The sequence below is a fragment of the Macrotis lagotis genome, chromosome 1 (genome assembly GCF_037893015.1).
Source record: "Macrotis lagotis isolate mMagLag1 chromosome 1, bilby.v1.9.chrom.fasta, whole genome shotgun sequence".
Classification (NCBI taxonomy): Eukaryota; Metazoa; Chordata; class Mammalia; order Peramelemorphia; family Peramelidae; genus Macrotis; species Macrotis lagotis.
Window position 1 is genome coordinate 216,821,744 of NC_133658.1, and position 23,905 is coordinate 216,845,648.

General features: G+C 41.5%; 1 protein-coding gene and 1 pseudogene across 10 annotated transcripts in view; both read right to left on the reverse strand.

Moving 5' to 3' along the window:
* KIDINS220 (kinase D interacting substrate 220) overlaps positions 1–17,745 on the reverse strand; it is a 161,420-nt gene extending 143,675 nt beyond the window's left edge. For all 10 annotated transcript variants that reach the window (XM_074209621.1, XM_074209620.1, XM_074209619.1 and 7 more), the window contains exon 1: positions 17,610–17,745. The gene's annotated coding sequence lies outside the window, so the exon portion shown is untranslated. The remainder of the gene's footprint in view (positions 1–17,609) is intronic.
* On the reverse strand, positions 5,512–14,997 carry LOC141504549 (ornithine decarboxylase pseudogene; annotated as a pseudogene).
* Positions 17,746–23,905: the final 6,160 nt, after the last annotated feature.

Here is a 23,905-nt window from a genome sequence, read left to right on the forward strand (position 1 = left end):
CTGCATCAAATTTATAAGATTACAAGCCATTCCCCAAATGATAAATGATCAAAGGATATGAACAGACAGTTTTCAAATGAAGAAATAAAGCTATATATAATCATATCAAACCATTGATTAGAAAAATGCAAATTAAAACAACTATCACTTCACACCTATCAGATTGGCTAAGATGAGAAAAAGGGAAAATGATCAATGTTGAAGAGCTTGTGGGAGGACTGTGACATTAATGCACTGCTGGTGGAGTTGTGAATGGATCCAGACATTCTGGAGATCAATATGGAACTATGCCCAAAGAGCAATTAAAATGTTCATACCTTTTGATCCAGCAATTTCAATTCTAGGCCTATATCCAGAAGAAATCATTAAAAAAAAAAAAGGAAAAGTCCCACATATTCCAAAATATTCATAGCAGCTCTCTTTGTAGTGGCAAAGAAATGGAAATTGAGAGGATGCCCATACACTGGGGAATAGTTAAACAAGTTATGGTATATGAATATTATGGAATACCATTGTTCTACAAGAAACCATAAATGGTCAGACTCTAAGGAAGTATGGAATGAATTACAGGATCTGATGCTGAGGGAAGGGAGCATAACCAAGAGAAGAACATACATATTAGCAACAATATTGTGAGTTGATGAACCCTGATAGAAGCAGTTCTTCTCAGCAGTTAACAGCTAGGACAAGTGTATTAAATCAGCTATGGACAATGCTATCCCCATCCAGAGGAAGAAAAAAAACTTCAGAATATGATGATCACTACATTCACTTTTTAAAAAATATCTCTTACATATTTCTTTCCCTTAACCCTAATTTCTCATACCAAAAATGATTAATCTGTAAACATGTTTAACACAAATGTGTATGTACAATATCAACCTTACCATTCACTGGTGAGGGGAGGGGGTGGGAAGGAAATTTTATAACTTAAAAATATACATATGCATATAGTTGAATGTTGAAAATTTTTTATAACATGTATTTGGAAAAAGTAAAACATCAATTAAAAAAAGAATCACACATAGAATAACTGGTTGGTTAAAAGGAGTATAATAGGGTTGTATATTGTCACCTTATTTATTTAAGTAATATGGTACATCATGCAAAATGCCAAGCTGGGTGAATCAAAAGCTGAGGGTTGTCAAAAGAATATCAATAATCTCAGATATGCAGAGAATACTACTTTGATAGTAGAAAGTGAAATAGAATTAAGAAGCCTCTTGATAAGGGTAAAAGAAGAGAGTATAAAAGCTGACCTGATGCTTAACATACCAAACCTAAGATCTTGGCAAATGATCCCATCACTATCTGGCAAATATAAGAATAAGACATGGAAAGTATCAGATTTTTAGAATTCTTAGCAGCTCAAAGATGACTACAGTGACTGAAGCCCTAGAATTAAAAACTGCTTGCTCCTGGGAAGGAGAGATATGGCAAATCTGGATAGAGCACTAAAAAAGCAGAGACGTCACCTTGCCAACAAAGGTCCATATGGTCAAAGCTACTGTTTAGTAGCAGTGTTTGACTGTCAGAGTTAAACTCTAAGGAAAGCTGAGAATCAAACTATAGTGCCAGAGAAAACTTTTGAAAGTCATTTAACAGTGAGGAGATCAAATCAGTCAATACTTAAAGATCAACTGGAAGGTCAAATATTAAAACTAAAGCTTAAATATTTTGACCACATAATGAGAAGATAGGACTCACCAGAAAGATCCTGATATTGGGAAAGGTCAAAAGGAAAAGGGACAGCAAAGGATGAAATAGTGTCATGAAAACAACAAGCACGCACTTGGACAAACTGAGAGATAACAGAGGATAGAAGGGTCTGGCATGCTATGATCTATGGGTCACATAATACAGGTATAATTGAATGACTTAACAGCAAAAAAAAAATAAATCTTTTGTCTCGGTATAATATTAAGATTGTGAAATGATTTTTACTTTAGAGTTCACTTACATACTTTTTAAAAAAGATGTTAAAGTTTATTTGATTTCTAGAGTCCCCTCCATTTATTATGTTAAGCTATAATTTTCTTGCAGGAGAAAATTGATACAGCCAATGTCATTACTTACATAGCTCTTTTCTCTCTTCCTGAAAGAGGACATATTCCTGTTCTGATAGCCAAATTATATGTAAATAACACATAGATTACATATTATATATAATTATGTAATATATCATATGCAATTATATGTGTGCACAATTTGGCTGACTATAATTAAGGGAGCAGTCTAAAGAGAAGAACAGACTCATTGTATGATTTGGCTAATACTCAAAGCCTTTCCAGGATAGTAGAACCTACTGGAATTTATATTCTACTGGCTTAACCTTTGATAACCCAGTCTTACTTAGGTGATATATTATTGCATAACATATTATAATATGTCTGTCTTATTTACACATATGATACTTAAGTTGACTATCAAAATGCATATATCTGCAAACTTTTCCATAAAAGCTTATTCTAATGCTTCATTATGTCATGAAAAGTGCCACTCGATTTTTCAAGGATAAGTCAAATGGAACTATGCTCTGGAAAGTTCTTATATACTGGAAAGGCTTTGAATATGGCACAAGTGAATAAGTAAGTCTGTTCTCAGTAGATCGGTTCATTATGTACAGAAAAGTTAATCTCTAGTAGGGCTGGTGTCTTGGTGATGAATTTTTTGACCATGGCAAACCATGAAACAAAGAAAAATGCAAACTAGCCCTTAGACTCTTCTACTTTTAGTGAAAAGATGACAATGAAGAAGAAAAAGGAACTAAGGGTGCTAAGAAGAACACATTTTTTAGATGGTCAACAAATTTTAATGTGCATGTTGGTATTCCAAGAGTGCCATGACTGGAATCAAGAAGACTCATCTTCCTGAGTTCAAATCTGACTTCACTTAACCCTGTTGCCTCAGTTTACTCATCTGAAAATGAACTGGAGAAGGAAACGGCAAACCACTCCAATATCTTTGACAAGAAAACCAAATATGACCTAAATGGGACCACAAATGAGCTGGATATAATTGAAAACGACTGAATTAACAACTAACTCAAAATGTGAGATCAAATAGACATAATGCTGAAGTGAATATAAATATATTAATAATTAAATGTATTAATATATATTAATTTTGACATTCTTGCTATAAACAAAAAAACAAGAAAGAAAGCTGCAACTAAAGGAAAAGAGGACTCATATATTCTCCTTAAAGAGGCAAAGGAAAGAATTATCAATGTTAATCTTAATGTACATCCAAAAGCAAATAGAAACTACAACTTTTAAGGCTTTTTGATCCCTCATATTGAAATACTGATGATAAATATTTGAAAAAATATAATAGCACAAGAATAATTTCAACTTACACAATTAACAAAAATTACAGAGGATGAGGAGGTAGAAATTTTTAGGAAGAACTTGTCAAGATTCCTCTCCCCCCAAAGTAAACAATATAAATTTTGATAATTGGTGACTTCAATGAAAAGATGGGAAAAAGTAAAAATGGTAAGAAATAAATCAGATGACTTAACTCCATTGCCTTAAATAAATAAAAGAAGAAAAAAGAAAAAAAATCAGAATGCAAGGTTCAGGAAGAATGGATGAGAGATGCCAATGACCTGTAGACTACCCAGAAGTTTCACACCTTTAAATCATGATTACCTTGAGAAAAGAATTAGCATCTTTACATTGGATAATATCACAAAAAAGGAACATTATACTTCAGGAGTCAGAAAAGGATAATTATTGGACTCATAAGTTTGTAAAATAAGACCACCAACTTGTCAAAGCAAATTTTAGACTTGTTAAAATACTAGAAGAATTAAAGTGATAAAGATATAGTTTGTATTTGAAACAACTCAATCTTGAATTATTTTAAAAAGTAGTTAATAATATAAAATGGGAAATGGATAACAGATTACATTTTATGTACATGCCCACTTTATATGGAAATTTAACCAATAAAGACCAATTGCCACAATAAGATCAAAGAGCTGAGAGAGCAACTAATCAATAAACACTAACCTTAATTATTAAACAGCAAATCTAAAGGCAAGATTCTCAAAATCTAATGAATAAGGAAGATGGTGACATGAAGGGATCAAGTCTTAGGAGCTCTCTGATAAAAACTCATAAACTAAGGACTCTAACTAAACTTTCGAGAGACAGAACCCACAGAGGGACCCAGTGAGGCAGTTCTCCTACTCAAGGTAACCTGGAAAAGAGCAGAAAGGCTCTGCTCCCCAGGGTAGGAGGGGCAGCCCGCCAGAGGGGTGGCCCGCCAGAGCCAAAGAACTTCAGCCTCCCGGAGGCAGCCCCAGGGCGCTGGGAGCCTCAGCTCACAGCAGCGGGGGGAGTCTCCTGAGCTGCACCCCGGGGAACACCAGCACAAATTGGGGGAACAGCAGGGGACCTCTGCCAGAGCCAGCACGTGGAGCCCAGCCCTCTGGGCACACAGCAAGCAGCCAGGTCTTTCAGCAGCCTAGACCCGGAAACAGAAGCTGGTGGAGCCAGTAAGCAGGAGCCCCAGGGCATGAGCCCATTGAGCTGAGGGAGGGGAGTGAAGACAGACTGCCAAGCTCTGCCCCTGGAACAGGACACTGGGGCTCTGACCACATTCAGATCCTGATCCCAGTCTAGGCCCCCCCATAGAACAGCAGGGCTCCCCCCACCTCAGCCCCGTGGCAGAGGGGGGCGCTTATGGTCATTCACAGACCAGGAGGGAGGACAGAACCTCACACACTGAGACCCTTGTGGGAGTGTCCCAAAAGCTCAGGAAGCACCCCAAAAAACAGGCTTAGGCTGGGAAAATGAACAAAGAAACAAGAGGAAGACCATTGAGAAATATTTTGCAAATGAGCCCAAGAAGGATCAAAATACTCAGTCTGAAGATGAGGAAGCACAAGCTCCTGTATCTAAAGACTCCAAGAAAAACAGAAATTGGGCTCAGGCTATGATAGAGCTCAAAAAACACTTTGAAAATCAAATGAGGGAGTTGGAAGAAAAAGTGGGAAAAGAGAGAGATGCAGGAAAAACATGAAAATGAAGTCAGCAGCTTAGTCAAGGAAATCCAAAAAAATGCTGAAGAAAATAGCATGCTAAAAACCAGCTTAGGTCAAATGGATAAAACAGTTCAAAAAGTTATTGAGGAGAAGAATGCTTTAAAAAGCAAAATTGGCCAGATGGAAAAAGAGATAAGAAAACTCTCTGAGAATAAATCCTTCAGACAAAGAACAGAATTCAGGGAGATTGACGAATTTACCAGAAATCAGGAATCAATACTTCAAAACCAAAAAAATGAAAAATTAGAAGAAAATGTGAAATATCTCATTAAAAAAACAACTGATATGGAAAACAGACTTAGGAAAGATAATTTGAAAATTATTGGAATACCTGAAAGTCATGATCAGGAAAAGAGCCTTGACATCATTTTCAAAGAATTACTACAGGAAAATTGCCCTGATATTCTAGAAGCAGAGGGCAAAATAGAAATGGAGAGAATCCACCTATCCCCCTGAGAAAGAGATCCCAAAAAACCAACCCCTAGGAATATTATAGCCAAGTTCCAGAACTCCCAAGTCAAAGAGAAAATATTACAAGCAGCCAGAAGGACACAGTTCAAATATCGTGGAGCTGCAGTCAGGATCACACAGGACTTAGCAGCAGCTACATTGGAAGCTCGTAGGGCTTGAAATACAATATACCGGAAGGCAAAAGAGCTTAGAATGCAGCCAAGAATCAACTACCTAGCAAGGCTGAATGTCCTCTTCCAGGGAAAAAGATGGACTTTCAATGAACCAGGGGAATTTCAAATGTTCCTTTTGGAATGGCCAGAGCTGAACAGAAGGTTTGATCTTCAGATACAGGACTCAGGTGAAGCATGGAGATTGGAGGAGAGGGGGGGAATATGAGGGACTTCATGAGGATGAACTGCATGTATAGAAAAATGATACTGATAATATTCATATGAACCATCTCAGTTAATAGAGCAGGTAGAGGGAGCTTTTATAGTTGAAGCACAGGAGAAAGATGAATTTGAAGATAAAATATGGTGTAAAAATGGAGTCAATAAGAAAAAAAGGGAAATGGAATGGGAGAAAGAAAAAGGAGAGGGGGAATATTCCAAGCTATTTCACATAATAAGATTTTTTTTTATTACAATGAGCTATTGCAATGATATGGAAGGGGGGAGGCAAGGGGGAATGAGGGAACCTTTGCTCTCATCAGAGATGGCTAGGAGAGGAAACATCAAATATACTCAATGGGGTATAGACAACTGGAGTAAGAAGGAGGGGGGAGCAGGGGGAAGGGGTAGAGATGTAAATAAAGGAGGAGAGGATGGACCATGGGGGGATAGTGGTCAGATATAACACATTTTCTTTTTTTACTTCTTGCAAGGGGCTGGGATTGGAAGGCCTGCCCAGGACCATAGGGCCAGGTGAATTCTGGGCCTAAGGGGTGGTATGGGGGCTCAGGGCTTCTTGGCCCCAGGACCAGGGATCTGTCTGCTGTGCCACTCAGCAACCCTACAGCAGAGTCAGAGTGAAAGGAGAGAGAAAATAAGAGTACATGGTAGTGGAGAAATAAGAAAGGAGGGAGTTGCGAGCAGCAATGGCAACATTGGAAAAATATGGAAGTAACTTTTGTGATGGACTTAAAAGAATGTGATCCACTCATGACAGAATTGATGGTGTTGGAACAAAGACTGAAACACATTTTTTGTTATTATTATTTGGGGGAGGGTGCAGGGCAAGTGGGGCTGGGTGGCCTGCCTGGGGCCACATAGCAGGGTGATCATTGGGTGTCTGGGGCTGGATTCGGACCCAGGTGCTCCTGGCTCAAGGGCCAATGCTCTGTCTGCCACCCAGCCACCCCTACTATTATTACTATTTTATTTTATTTTGGGTCTTTTTTTTTCTCTTCTTTTTGGTTTTTGCGGGGCAGTGGGGATCGGGTGGCTTGCATGTCACATGGCTGGGTGATTATTGGGTTTACGAGGCTGGATATGGACTCGGGTGCTCGTGGCTCCAGGGCTGGTGCTTTGTCCATTGCACCACCTGGCCATACCCACAAATATTACTATTATTTTTTTTAATTTTAATTTTTTTCTCCCCCCTTTACTTTTTTGCCCAAGCAAGTCTATCTATATTCATGGGGGGAGGGGTATTTTGTTTACTTGTAAACAAGTATATTTTATTACTGTAAAGAAAAACATTTGTACAAAATGAGAATAAAAAATAAATTTAAAATAAAAATCTAATGAATAAGGACAGGGAGTATCATTTCATAATGGATTGAATAAAAGTGAAAGGTAAAACCATTTTAAAGATGCCAAGAGATCCAACTAAGTAAAATCATGCCAAGAAATATTTTTTGAGGGGGATTCTTTTTGCTTATTGTTTTTTGAATTTTACAGTTTTTCACCCAATCTCACATCCCTCCTCCTAGCCCCCAGAGAAGGCAGTCTGATAGTCTTTACATTGTTTCTGTGCTATATATACTGATCAAAATTGAATGTGTTGAGAGAGAAATCACATCCTCAAGGAAAAAATAAAATAGATAGCAAAATAATAAAATAAAATACCTTTTTTTAAAAAAAATTAAAGGTAATAATCTTTGTTCTTTGTTTAAACTTCACAATTCTTTCTTTGGATACAGATGGTATTCTCCATTGCAGATAGCCTAAAATTGTCCCTAATTGTTGCACTGATGCAAGTCCATTAAGGTTGATCATCACCCCCAAATTGCTGTTAGGGTATACAATATTCTTCTGGCTCTGCTTATCTTGCTCAGCATAAGTTCATGCAAGTCCTTCCAAGCTTCTCCGAATTCCCATACCTCCTGGTTTCTAACAGAACAATAGTGTCTCATAATGTACATATACCACAATTTGTTCAACCATTCCCCAAACAGATGGACATTCACTCACTTTCCAATTCTTTGCCACCACAAAGAGGGCTGCTATGACTATTTTTGTACAAGTGATGTTTTTACTCTTTTCCATGATCTCTTCAGGGTATAGACTCAATAGTGGTATTACTGGATCAAAGGGTATGCCCATTTTTGTTGCCCTTTGGGCATAATTCCAAATTGCTCTCCAGAAAGGTTGGATGAGTTCACAGCTCCAGCAACAATGTATTCGTGTCCCAGCTTTCCCACATCCCTTCCAACATTGATCATTGTCCTTTCTGGTCATAATGGCCAGTCTGAGAGGTGTGAAATGGTACCTCAGAGATACTTTAATTTGCATTTCTCTAATAAGTAGTGATTTGGAGCAATTTTTCATATGACTATGGATCACTTTGATTTCCTCATCTGTAAATTGCCTCTCATGCCAAGAATATTTAAAGATGGGAAAGAAATTAGGATAACAATGAAGAAAAAAACGGAAAAGTTAATTATAACAAACCTGGTTTGGGTCTCTTTTGTAGAATAGGTTTAACATGTGCATGATCAAACAGGATGCAATTAAATGATGCATATACTCCATCATTTACATAGTACATAAAAGTTTGGTCATTTGCCTCATCTTCATCATCAGAACCTGTCTGTTCCTTTAATACAAGTTTTTTGGCAATGATGTTAACTGCAAGTGTGAAAGCTGATGCAACACAGTATCTGCCTGGTTCAGGCTATGATTCTCACTCCAGAGTCAGAAGGAAAATATTTGTCCAATGCTGGATTGATTACACTTGTGATCTCTTCAAACTTAAGCTTTGCATCTTCAGAGCCAGGAAAGCCACCACCAATATCAAGAAGATACATGTTGAAACCAAATTCCACCCCCATGTCAAAGACACATTGGGCATCGGAAACTGCTTGGAAGTACGTTTCTGGATCGGTACAACCACTTCCCACATGGAAACTGACTCTAATAACATCAATATTCAGTTCCTTTGCTCCCTCAAGGAGTAGCCTACTAGTTTTGAGAGTGGCACCAAATTTAACACTTAGCCAACAGATGACTTTGGAGTCATCAGTGGCAATCCTCAAAACCAGCTTTGCCTTTGGATGGGAGCTGGCAACTTCCATTAGCTCTACTTCACTATCAGAAGTCATCATTTGCACTCCATCATTGGCCGCATGCTTAATTTGTGACACTTGGTTGCTTGGATTTGCATAGATTATCCTCTCTGGAGGCACCCAAACACTGTACTATTTGTATTTCAATCTTGCAAGCACAATCAAAACCTGCTCCAATAGTAGCAAGTATCTTCACTATAGCTTTGCTGTCATTACATTTAACAGCATAAAAAGGAGTTACTCGAGGAAGAGCTTTGTACTATCTCAGATGTTTCTTTAGAAAGTCACCAAGGTCAGCAACACAGAAGGCATCTTTATCATCAGAAGAAGAAACTTCATTAATTTTCTGGTCCAGAATATCCTTAGCAGTAAAGCCTTCATTAAGGAAACTGAAGTTAAATTCATCATTGCTAAAGTTGTTCATGGTTTCCTTGATGTTCCTCTAAAGTGCAACAAAACAGAAAAACTAAGAGATGGAATTTAAAGACAGGCCATTTCCAGCTGTACACCAAAGGTGGTTCTTTGGGAAAAAAAAAGTCCCATTAAGGCTACGATTGTGCCTTCGGTGCAGCGGTTACACTTAAAGGGCATGGACAGAGCGGGCAGCCCCCATGGAGACGCTCAAGATGAAGGTCCCCCAATCTCTGCCCCCCATTCGGCCGCCTCCCGCCTGGCTTGGGGAGCTGCGTCGAGCCACCGGCCCGAGGTAGCGCGAGAGCTGGTGGCAGAGGAGCTGGCGGCGGCGGCAGAGGCCAAAGGGGTCTGACCCAATTCAATTTATTTTCAAGACAAAATTATTTTTTCACAATCTGCAATGGAATCAGTGTAATTCATATGTGTTAATTAGCATATATAAGTTGACATGTAAATATTTTTATCAAAATTATGGTACTTATATTCTTTATAACTTAAGTTTATATAAACAACTAGCAAGCTAAAGCTAGGATAAATAAATTTCTACATAGGATCCATGGGTGAAGAGTTGAAATGGACCTCAGGGGTCATAAAATAATAAAATAGCTAAAATTTATATTGTTATATTACGTTCCAACACCGTGAGAAGTGCTTTACAATTATTATCTCATTTGATCCCCATGATAAGCTTGGAAGTTAAGTGCTCTTATTATTCCCATTTTACAAATGAAGAAATTGAAGCAAACAGCAATTAAAATGAGGGTCACAGAAGGTGACCAAGACATAGGAAGGTTGTATTGAGGTTGGCATGTACTCTGGCGACTGTACCACTAGTTGCCCCTTAATCGGTCCAACTCTTCATTTTCTCACAAAACAATGTCCTGTTTTTAAATGGGGAATTAGAGATTGAGGGAGATGACATGACCTGCTCAAGGTCAAAGAGCAGTTATTGCCAAAGACAGGTAGAGCCTTTACGAAAGGGTACCCAGAATTTATCAGTCAGGGCTTTAACAGTGAGTAAAATAGTTAAGTATTATTGTTCCCAGTTTTTCAGGGTTTTTTTTTCATGATTTTATGATGTCCTTTCAACTTGAAACCTATATTTTTTTTTTCCACTTATTTCTCTAGTAGAATCAAGAATTGTCAAGAAACAGACATTTTTATGACTTAAGTTCTTCCATTGGGTCAGTAAATAGTACCTAAAGACCCAATGATCTAAAGGTATTAAGCAGGGTATTTTAAAATGATGATCACTAAGGGATAACTTGGCTACAGCAAGTCATAAAGACAAATTAAAATCCTATAAATATTTAGTAAAGACCTATTACATGCAGAGTACTTTTTTAAAAAAGTACTCCAAAAGTTGTTTGTTTGTTTTTTTCCCCTGGGTTTCTTAATAAGGGGGAGTGGGGGAAGGCAGGGAGAAAATTCGGAAATGAAATTAAAATAAAACTTTATTTGAAAAAGATTGTTTAAATTTTTTTAAGAAAATAAGATCATTATAATATTATCATCTGTCTCAAAGAAAGAAAGAAATTTAGAGGTTCTACAAGGAAGGAGAGTGTTCATCATGGTGGTGGTGTCAATTATTACAGATTTAGAGACAGAAAGACAAGATTTTTTTTAGTTGTTTTTTTTTTTTTGCAAGGCAAACAGGATTAAGTGGCTTGCCCAAGGCCACACAGCTAGGTAATTATTAAGTGTCTGAGACCAGATTTGAACCCAGGTACTCCTGACTCCAGGGCCGGTGCTTTATCCACTACGCCACCTAGCCATCCCAAGACAAGATATTTTTAAGGCCACTGAAAAGGCGAATGATTTCACACGCTCTCCCTGGGATGTTAAAGCTGTTCAGGATTTTATTATATCAAATTATTACAAATACACAGGTTAAAACCCCTAGAAAAGCAGTAATCACTTTGAGAATAAGCTAGGTTAAGTTTGAGTAAAAGTCTGAGAGGGAAAGAAAAAGATAGAGAAAGAGATAAGGAGAGAGAAAAAAGGGCAGACAGCCATAATGCTTGGCTTAGTCTAGTCACATGGCCTGGGGAAGGCCCATGGTGGGTTCTAAGAAAGTGTGTGAGAAAAAGCCATCCCAGTAGAAGGAAAGAAAGGGCAGTGACCATGGTGGAGGTGGGGAGGCAGCAGCAGCAGCACTCTTCTGTGGTAGGGTTGGGCAAGGAGAGGGCACTTAGGGAGTGGTATTACACCTTGGGCCAGGTATCTTCCAATGGCAAGTTACCTACTGGTCCTTCCTGTCCCACCAGCATCTATGGCTAAGGTTAGAGGAAAGTGGGGGGACAAGATACAAAACAACAGGGTCAAGGGGCCACAGGATATGATCAAAAATCAAGATCAATTTCCATCTCAGGAGCAAATAAGCCTTCCACAATTAACAAGATTTTATTATTATTATTAAAGCTACATTCATAATTCTCTACATCGGTGGAAAATCTATTTCTAGCTCTAGTTCTCAAGATAAGTCAGCAGAACAGTTTGACAAGCAAGGAAAATATGTGAAGGAAATTTAATATAAAATAAAGTTGAATATGGGAAAAATTATTCCAATATTAAAACTTAGAAAGCATTTTCATACATATTATCTCACTGATAAAATAAACATGTTGGCAGGGTAGACATTATATCAAAATTTTTAAAATGAAGAAACTAAATTTAAGAAACATTAAGTGTTATCTAAGATTCCACAATACTGAATAAGAAACAAGAAGCTGAGTCTTTTGGCTCCTAGTCTAGAATTTTTCCCAGTCTTTCCAAATGTTGCTCCGTTCTGAGTCAAGAGGGTTCTTTCTGTAAATTATAAACTACTTATTTGTATGGGGCCTGAGCATTCAAGTCAGTGCTAAAGAACTGAGATAATCTTTCTGCTCAGAAGAATTAACAAGGAAGTCTTTAGTTCATTTACTATTCCTTAAAAAAAAAGAGAAAGACACTGAATCTCTAAGGTAGTGTCACTAAATATCTATCTAAATTAGAGCTAAATGCTGTAATAAAAACACAATTTAGATAAAAACCAAATGTAGATATACGTGTGCGTGTATATATATATACACATACATATATGTATGTATGTTTATAGGTGCAACATACTATCTCCTATCAAAGTGGCTGTGAAAATCAAAGAACTAATGCTGAAAACATCTTTTGCCCTAATAGACTATATTAATGAAAGTTATTGTCTTTTTTATCTTTTTACTTTAGTTTTCCAATTATGTATAAAGAAAGTTTTCAACATTCAGCCTTTTGCAGGTTTTTGAGTTCCTCATTTCTCCAGCACCCTTCCTTCCTTCCTGCCTCTCCATGGCAGCAAGTGATTTGATACATATAGAATATGCTAAACACATCTTCACTTTATTAACATTGTGAAAGAAGATTTAGAACCAAAGGGGGAAAACATATCACTAATTTTTGAAAAAGATGTCATTGAAAGTCTGATTTGATGATATTTCATTAATTATTCATAAATTTGCATTACAAAACTGGAAAGGGTCTGAGAGATCATTTACTCCAGATGTTCTTAAGGTCCAAAAAGTTGGTTTTCAAATATTTTAATAACTATTTCAATATAAATGGTTCCCTTTATAGTCTTTTGTATTTTATTATATACACATACACATATGCGTTAAAAAAAACTAATATAGTGAAACATCATCTTACAAATTACATTTTATATTCTTTCCTGTAGTACAAGAGACTAAAGCCCTCTAAGATGGAGATTTTTTTTTTCCTTAAAATTCACCACACAAAGAAATCTAAGAAAATGCTCTTACTGCCTGGCCTGAAAAGCATTAAAGAAAACTGCCACAATGGGGCAGTCTGGTGTAACAGAAAGAATTTGGGATTTAGAATTTAGGATTTAAGAGTCAAATAAGCTAAGGTTCAAATCCTAAATTTAAGAGACACTGGTCTCTTCAATTTGACTGGTATTTAAAACAGTACTTCACTCATGGTGGGTTGGAGTCAGCTTACACCAGTTCACATCTCAGAAACCCAATCAGAGCTTGATTTATTATTGATATTTTTCTTAAGAGGCAGCCACTTTAACATTTACCAGGACACCACGGACTTCACTTTTCTGCTCTTTGGTAAAAGGAGGTGATTAGATTAGATCAACTTCAAGATTCTATTTCTAGTTCTAAATTCAATGATGTGAGCTTCTGGATTTTAAAACTATTGATTAAATGTAATTGAGCTCAACTTCCTCTATAAAAGTGATTGTAATTATAGTGTGAATATAAATATATATAGAGAGAGGTACATACACAAAAAACATGTACACTATTTAAGGGAACCATTCAAAAATGTGTATTATTACAAAATTGGAAGGAATCGGAAGGATCATCTAGTTCACAGGCTTTTAATGAAAGTGCCACAGGGTCCTCAGATTATATATGTATTTATAAATTTGTGTGTGAATAATGTATATTTATGTACATATATTCGTACACATAAATTTGGTGCTTTAAGATGATGAAGCGTTTTTCATGCATTATCTCTTTGTTGTGTCCAACTCCTTGTGACTGACTCCATTTGGGGTTTTCTTGGCAGAGATACTGGAGTGGTTTGCCATATTTTCTATGGTTCATTCTATGAGGAAACTGAGGCAAACAGGGTTAAGTGATTTGCCTAGAATCACACAGAGTAAGTACCTGAGGCCAGATTTGAACTTATGAAAATAAGTCTCATTACTCATCCAAAGGCACCTAGCTACCCCTATGCATTATCATACAATCCCAAACTGAGTGTGTAGTAGCCTAGCATAAGAAGGACAAAGGACTCTAGAGACAAAAGACCTGTGTTAGATTCAGTCTCTAACATTAGCCACCGTCCTTATTTTCCTCAACTTCAGACGGCTCATCTACAAACAGGCATGATACACTCCCATTCTCTACCTCATACAAGTGTGCTTCATAGGATTTAGATTTAGAGAGGGAAGCCGTCCAGTCCAATCCCCTTCATTTTACAGCTGGCTGTAAAATAACGTGCTCAAGCTTATCCCTTCAGTGCAACAACCAGGAACAATTTGGGGATCTCGGCAAAGGAGAATACCATCTGTATCCAGAGAAAGAATTATGTACTTTGAACAAAGCCCAAAGATAATTACCGTCAAATTAGAAAGAAAAACAAAAGAAGCATTATACTATTATGTAATTTTACTATGTCATACTTTATTTTTCTTCCTTGAGGATATGATCTCTCTCATCACATTCGACTGAGAACAATGTATAACATGGAACCATTGTAAAGACTAACAGAATCCGTTCTGTGAGGGGGGGGAGGGAAACAAGAATGGGGGGAAATTGTAAAACTCAAAATAAAGGAAATCTTTCTTTAAAAAATAAAACAAAATAAAATAAAATAAAAAATAACTTGCTCAAGGTTACACAGAATAGTTGGTGGCAGAGGCTGGAACCGAACCTTTAAATAAAACGAAAGGAAAAAACCCCTATGAGGAAAGGGCTTCAGAAATAAACGTTTTGTGAGGTGGCAACGGAAGCAAGAGGCAGAGATCTGGCCCCTGCTTTCATCTCCGAAGCCCTTGCTGCTCGGCGGTGAGCGGCCCGGCCCGGCCCGGCCCGGCCCGGCCCCTCCACCTGAAGGGCTCCCCGCCGGCGCAGCGGCCCCGCCCCAAAGGCCGCGGCCAGCTTTTGTTCAGCAGCTCCGCGGGCCGAGGGGCGCCCGGCCCCCTCCGCCCGGCCCGGGCAGCCGCCGAGGTCCGCGCTGGGGCGCCAGACGCGGGCACACGCGGCCGCGCTTCTGCCCACACACCCACGGGGTCGGAACGCGCCGCTGCCAGGAGCCCTGGGCCCGCTGGGGGGGGGGGGGGGGGCGGCTCCTGCCGCAGACGCCCTCCCGCCGCCCCCCCCCGCCTCGGTGAGCGCGCACGCGCACGCGCCTGTACACACCCAGCTCTCTCAGACACACCCAGCTCTCACAGACACACACACACCCCCAGCTCTCTCTCACACACACACCCAGCTCTCTCTCACACACACCCCCAGCTCTCACAGACACACACACACACACACCCAGCTCTCACACACCCCCAGCTCACACACACACACCCCCAGCTCTCACAGACACACACCCCCAGCTCACACCCCCCCCAGCTCTCACACACCCCCAGCTCTCACAGACACACACACACACCCAGCTCACACACACACCCAGCTCTCACAGACACACACCCCCCCAGCTCTCACACACCCCCAGCTCTCACAGACACACACACCCCCAGCTCACACCCCCCCAGCTCTCACACACACCCAGCTCTCACAGACACACACACACACCCCCAGCTCTCACACACCCCCAGCTCACACCCCCCCCAGCTCTCACACACACCCAGCTCTCACACACCCCCCAGCTCTCACACACACCCAGCTCTCAGACACACACACACACCCCCAGCTCTCACACACACCCCCAGCTCTCACAGACACACACCCCCAGCTCACACCCCCCCAGCTCTCACACACACCCAGCTCTCACAGACACACACACACACCCAGCTCACACACACACCCAGCTCTCACAGACACACACACACCCCCAGCTCTCACACACCCCCAGCTCACACACACCCCCCCAGCTCACACACACACCCAGCTCACACACACCCCCAGCTCACACACACACCCCCAGCTCACACACACACCCCCAGCTCACACCCCCCCAGCTCTCACACACACCCAGCTCTCACAGACACACACACACACCCCCAGCTCTCACACACCCCCAGCTCACACCCCCCCCAGCTCTCACACACACCCAGCTCTCACACACCCCCAGCTCACACCCCCCCCAGCTCTCACACACACCCAGCTCTCAGACACACACACACACCCCCAGCTCTCACAGACACACACCCCCAGCTCACACCCCCCCAGCTCTCACACACACCCAGCTCTCACAGACACACACACACACCCAGCTCACACACACACCCAGCTCTCACAGACACACACACACCCCCAGCTCTCACACACCCCCAGCTCACACACACCCCCCCAGCTCACACACACACCCAGCTCACACACACCCCCAGCTCACACACACACCCCCAGCTCACACACACACCCCCAGCTCACACCCCCCCAGCTCTCACACACACCCAGCTCTCACAGACACACACACACACCCCCAGCTCTCACACACCCCCAGCTCACACCCCCCCCAGCTCTCACACACACCCAGCTCTCACACACCCCCAGCTCACACCCCCCCAGCTCTCACACACACCCAGCTCTCAGACACACACACACACCCCCAGCTCTCACACACACCCCCAGCTCTCACAGACACACACCCCCAGCTCACACCCCCCCAGCTCTCACACACACCCAGCTCTCACAGACACACACACACACCCAGCTCACACACACACCCAGCTCTCACAGACACACACACACCCCCAGCTCTCACACACCCCCAGCTCACACACACACCCCCAGCTCACACACACCCCCAGCTCACACACACCCCCAGCTCACACACACACCCAGCTCTCACAGACACACACACACCCCCAGCTCTCACACACCCCCAGCTCACACACACCCCCCCAGCTCACACACCCCCCCAGCTCACACACACCCCCAGCTCACACACACACCCCCAGCTCACACACACACCCCCAGCTCTCACACACCCCCAGCTCACACACACACCCCCAGCTCACACACACCCCCAGCTCACACACACCCCCAGCTCACACACACCCCCAGCTCTCACACACACACCCCCAGCTCTCACACACACACCCCCAGCTCTCACACACACACCCCCAGCTCACACACACCCCCAGCTCTCACACACACACCCCCAGCTCTCACACACACACCCCCAGCTCTCACACACACACCCCCAGCTCTCACACACCCCCAGCTCACACACACACCCCCAGCTCACACACACACCCAGCTCACACACCCCCAGCTCATACACACCCCCACAAGCCCCCCCACACCCCCGCTGCTCCCACCCGGGTGAGCGCACACGCACAGCCACGCTGCTCCCTCCCCTGTGCGCGCACACCCCGTGTGCCCCCGGGCTCCCCCGCCCCGCCGCCCCGCTGTGGGCCGCTAGGCCCCGGGGCCGCCGCCGCCCCTCCCCGCGGCAGGACGAACGCCCCGTTCCCGGGCCCCGCCGCCGAGCACTCACCGTCCGGGGGGCCGGCTGGGACCTCTTCCCGGCCCCCGCGGAGAGGCCCTGGTTCTGCCTAGCTCCGTCGGCCAGGAGAAAAGAGGTCTCGGAGCCGCGGCTACGGCTCCGCCCGGGCGGCCATTTTCCTCCTTCTCCCTCGAACTGACAGATCACGTGGGGTCGCCGCTGGGGAAGGAGGCGGAGCCTCGGGGAGGGGGCGGGGCGGGCGGGGGAGGGGCGCGGAGGGAAGGGGACTCGAAGAGGGCGGGGGGATCCAAGGCTGCACAGTCCCGGCGGCCGTCACGGACCCCTCATCCGTGAGAGCCGAGCTGCGGGTGCCCGAAGCCACCGCCCAGCGCTGCCGGGAGCCCCCTAACTCTGCTCCCCTTTCAGGTGCGCGCCTCCAGCGCGGGCGCGTGGGGAGCCGGCCCGGCCGTGGGGAGCCGGCCCGGCCGTGGGGAGCCGGCCCGGCCGTGGGGAGCCGGCCCGGGCCCGTGGGGAGCCGGCGCGGCCGCGGGGAGCCGGCGCGGCCGCGGGGAGCCGGCGCGGCCGCGGGGAGCCGGCGCGGCCGCGGGGAGCCGGCCCGGGCGCTGAGCATGCCTCAGGGGCCGCTTCTTGCGGAGCCCTGAGGGCGGAGCAACAGAAACGAACGAAGCGGGGCGCCGACGGAATGGGGTCTATTTTCCCCCAAATACAATACAAATGGAAAGAGCAGGAATATGGCGGTCAGAAAGAGAAAAGCAATACAGAGGGTTGCAACCAGGTGACCTTCTTACCTGCTTCCTCCAGGCCCAGGAGTGCTCAAAGGACATAATGTTTACAAAGTACTTTGTAATGCTCAAAGTGATACACATAGATACATACATACATACATACATACATACATAGAGATAGGTGGATAGAGATAGATGATAGATCGATGATAGATAAATGATAGGTAAATGATAGATGATCAATAGGTAGATGACAGATAGATCGATGATAGATTGGTGATAGATGATAAATAGATGAATCAATGATACATGATTGGTAGATTAATAGATGATAGATGATCGATAGGTAGATAGATGATAGATCAATGATAGATGATAGATAAGTAGATGATAGATGGATAGATACATAGATGATCGATAGATAGGCAGATGATAGATTGATATAGATGATAGATACATGATAGGTGATAGATCCATTATTATTATTATTATTATTATTATTATTATTATTATTATTACTATACTGAGTGTATAATGTTAATATTTTTCCTTCCTAAGCATCTATAGAAAGCACCTTACACAATCCCTACTTCCATTCTCCATGGCTTCATTGGACCAATAGAGATTGAAACCTTTCCTTGACTTTTAGCATTTCTATAACCAAAAATGTGTTGCAAACAACCCAGTAACTCCCTTGAACTTAACTAGATGGGCCCTCAGCCAACAAACATCTTATCATTTGACCCATACTCAAAGCCTTGAACTTGATGGTTCTTGTCAGAGCATTCTCCCCTGACTTAGCCTTTATGAACATAAAGTCATAAAACCTGACTTTAAGTCCTCACTCTGAGATATAGTTCCTTCCTGAGCAAGGGCAAGTAACTTAACCTCTTAATATCTGAGGCAATACTCTAGGAGTAAAAGTTGCAGGCAACTTGCCCATCTGCCTTAGTGAAGGGAATTTAAACACCAAAAATTCTTCACAGTGATGAAGTCATAAGCCCAGGAAAACAAAAACAAGAATAAGAAACCAGTAGTTTGATATCTCCAAACCACAGAGCATCAGAGGAGGACTTAAGAAGATACATAAAGTTTATCTAAGTGGAATGATTGTGTCAGAGTTTTATTTGTCCTGTGCTGCTTTCTGATTTAAAAAAAAAACTAAAGAGATTAAACAAATGCCTCCAGGCAGAGCTTACCCATTTTTTAGACTTTCCAAAGTTCCCTTTACACATTCAACAAACACTTAGCAATTAAATTCAGCATATACAAGCACCTATAAGTGTTTGGTGATCTCAGCTACCATAGATTCAAATTATCATCTCTGTACAGATGACTCTCAGATTTATTTGTCCAGATGTCTCCATTTCCATTCTGACATTTCCAAATGCCTTTTAGACATCTTGATTTTGGATGACCCATAAATTCCAACACCTCCAAAATTACACTAATATCTTTTCCCCCTAAAATCTCCCCTTTTCCCAATATATCTCTATTACTATCAATAGTATTACCATCCAGGCTCACAACCTAGGTATCAGCCTCAAACCTCATTCTCTCTAATCCCTTATGTCCAATTCATTATTAAATTCTATTGTTTCTACCTTTGTTAAGATCTTTCTTATAAGCACTGTTCTCCTAATACTACCACCATCCTGCTACAGGTTATTATCTTCTCATGCCTAGAATATTGCATTAGCCTTCTGATTGGTCTTCCTGCCTCAAAACATCTCCCCATTCCAATCTATCTTTCACTTAGGTATCAAAATGATTTCCCTATAATATAGATCTGTCCATGTCAAACACTGTTTTGTAAATATCATTCAATAAACTCAATATCTTTAGGATCAAATATAAGGTCCTCTGTTTAGATTTCAAAGCTCTTCATAATCTGACTTTGTCCCACCATTCCAATCTCCTCCACTCCACACACAATACAGTCCAATGTTACTGGTCTCCTTGCTTTGGCATGTACAAAACATCTTATCTCAGCATTTTTTTTTTTAGGTTTTTGCAAGGCAAATGGGGTTAAGTGGCTTGCTCAAGGCCACACAGCTAGGTAATTATTATTAAGTGTCTGGGATGGGATTTGAACCCAGGTACTCCTGACTCCAAGGCTGGTGCTTTATCCACTACACCACCTAGCCGCCCCTTATCTCAGCATTTTCACCAATTTCACCCATGCCTGGATTTCTCTCCCTCCTCATCTCTACCTTCCAGATTCCCTGACCTCCTTCAAGTCTTAGTTATAAGTTCTACCTTCTGAAAGATGCCTTTCTCAACACCTTCCCTCTGAGACTATTTCCCATTTATTATGTCATGTGAATGATATTTGTACATAATTGTTTGCATGCCATCTTTCCCATGCTCCTTGAAAAGAGGGACTGTTTGGGTCTTCCTATGTATTCCCAGAACTTAGTACAATATCTAGCACATAAAGTAGAATTCTTGTTGACCAACCAATCAAGGTACCATGTTGGCAGCTTTGAGTACAAATATGACAAGATACGCAGTTCTCTCAAGAAGCTTACATTTGATTAGGGGATAAAGCATGTAAATAGGTACATAAATACAAAATAATTTGAGGAAAGAGAAGACACTAACAACCAGAGAAACATCAAGGAAAATTTTCTGAACTGAGCCCAGAAAGAATGAGAGAGGGATTCTGTGAGCTGGAGGAGAGGGGTTAGTGCATATATAAACCATAAACTCCAAAGCATTTCCAGCTTGCTAACCCTATGTGTGTTGGTTTGAACCCAAACATGGGGACCAAGGACAGCCTATATAGCTTATAAAAATAGATACTTGATCTGAGATCCAACCTATCCCTTCTCCAGAGAGAATACAATTTCCACCTTGGTAGGGAGTAAAATTAGAACTTTGATTGGGTTCTCACTCCTTTGGTATCATATTTTCAAGAGTGGTATTGGACATAAAATATTTTCATTCTAGAGTATGATGCTTTTTTAGGGCGGGGAAGAACTCTAAAGGCACAAGTTAAAAAGCACTTATTTATTGAGCACTTAGAAAATTCCAGGCACTGTGCTAAACACTGAGAATAGAAATACAAGCAAAAAGACATCCCTTGCCCTCAAGGACTTACTACTTTCTAATTATGAAGATAATACCTAAAAGAGGACTGAAAAGATAGAGAACAGGGATAGAAGTCCCTGTGTCTGAGCATGATGGTGAGGTCTGGAGAGTCACAAACATATACCTGGGCCAGTTCTCCAAAATGAATAAAAATCAAAAAATTAAGGCCACTTTCTTTCATTGCTCTACAGGGAAGAATAATTTGCTACCTTAGCTCCCTCCCAACAAAAACTTATTCAACAAAACACTGTCAAGGCTAGTAAGTGAGTGTATTTATCAAAGAAAACTATAAAACAGAATAATTAGAATAGATGCCAGCAACCTGCCAGCAGAGATGATGCCCACAAGAATGAGGATTCTAGAAAATCCAAAATTATTTCCAGGCCAATCTCAGTATTAATGAATTACTTTGCCACATGGAAATTCTAGGAAATGCCATCATAAATAAGTGTGAGCCCACTATGTGTATTGTGGTAGCATATACCTGAAGCTTATGGGTGAGAGGATAAGAATGTTTTCAAATATTAATTAATTTAAATTAATGTCTTTGCTAAGAGCCACTGGGTGATTGTTAATGGAAAACACAATGGTATGGATTTATGACCCATAGCTTTAGGAATGCAGACCCTAGCACCTAGCCTGTAAACAGGAATAATGAGATGTTACACATATCCATGAACATTCTTTGATCACCTCTACTTGGTCATTCTCTCACTGAGGAAGGCATATATGAGTAGGGCTATCTTGGCTATACCTTCTGAGGGTGGACTTCACCAGAGATCAATAGTAGGAGATTCAGGGAATGTTTTCTGAAGATAGCTTCTCTGACAACTGTCTGAGTCAAATATGAGTCAAGGAGCAAAGGGTCCCCTGCAAGGTAAGTGGAGATGTAGGACTTTGCTAAATTGGCAATCCAAGAACCACAGCTCACACCTGATTGGGTTTAGGAGCCTGATTCTTGGCAGACGCTTGGGTACCACTAGTGTTAATCTGACCTGATAGCTGCCAATACCTATTGGCAAACATAGCTTTAAACAATTTTTCTGGTGCTTTGTTGTAAAGAGTACTTTTGTCCACACTTAATTTGCCCTCACCTCCCTTTGCCCTCATTCATCATCTCAGAACTGGATGGAGGGAAATGGTTAGCCTGTTTCCTCTTCTACTCCCCAGTCCTTGCTGAAGCCTATATAGTCTCTGAATGAAGGTTGGGGATTTTGTCTCTTTGTTGGAAACAATCCAAAGAGCTACAGATAACAAGCTTGAGTTTAACCTTGACATAATGGCCTTCAGGTTCATATGGGTTCTTTCTCTGCTAATTTTAGTGTGATTCTGAGAGTTATCAATAAGTTAAGCCAAGTTGAAAATCCTATCTGCACATAGCTGTCCTTATAATTTATGTGTGTTTAAGCTTGCAACTAGCATCTTGTATATAATATAAACAACCAAGTCAATCATGAATTTTTATGCAGAAGTAGAATAGGGAAGGTATTGCAAGAGCAATCATATAAAGCACACACTAGTATACACAAGCATACAAAGAATTAAGAGGAATTTAAAATTTTTTCTAGCTTTTCCTCAGTTCTCCAAGACACAGCCCCATTGTAGGCTCTTTCTGAGTTCTTTGTTACATAAAGCAGAGACTGCTCTGAGGCTAGACAGCCATGTTAGTCCTTAGTCCTGATACACACAGCAAGACATCCTCAAGGACCCTGTTGCCATAGCAATGCCCTGGTTCTCTCTTCTTCACTGTAACTCAGTTCCGCTTTTCTCTTTAATCTCCTGCTGTACAGAAACGTTCACCCTTCTACACAAAACTGGTCATAATCCAGATAAGAGCTGTTTCAATTTTAAAAAGATAGTGTTCTCTATCCCAACAAGCTAAAGTCTGGGACTCTGTTATATTTGGTTAAAAATAAAGGACATAGAATCTGTTACCATGTCCATATTCAAAGTTTTGGTGAGGCCTGGCAAAGTTTGATATCCACTGCCATAGCTTATAAGAGCATAGTGTCACCTCCACACTGTCATGACGTCTGGGAGGTCTTAGTGGTGTAAAAGAGAATTTCCTTTAAATTTATGGACATTGAAGTATCATCGTTCCTGTATAAGTAGCTGCCAACTGCTTTTCCTTTGATAGGAAAGACAGGATCTAGCACTTCTGGCTTGGAGCAGGGGGATTTTTAATAAAATAGTTTGATTGGACTATGATCTGTTTACCCTTTTTTCTCTCAAACTCTATTACATAGAAAAAATTCTAGAACAAAACATCATGTAAAATGATTTTAAGTCAATTGAAATTGAAATAATGGAAGTGGCAACAATAAAAGAAATGTCATAAAGCCTAATAAATTTGTTTTATTTTTATACCTCTAAACACATTTTTGAGTTCCTTATAGATCTTGATTATATTTTTATTTTTTAAACATTTATTTATTTTTATTTAAGGCAATGGGGTTAAGTGACTTGCCAAAGGTCACATAGCTAGGTAATTATTAAGTGTCTGAGGTC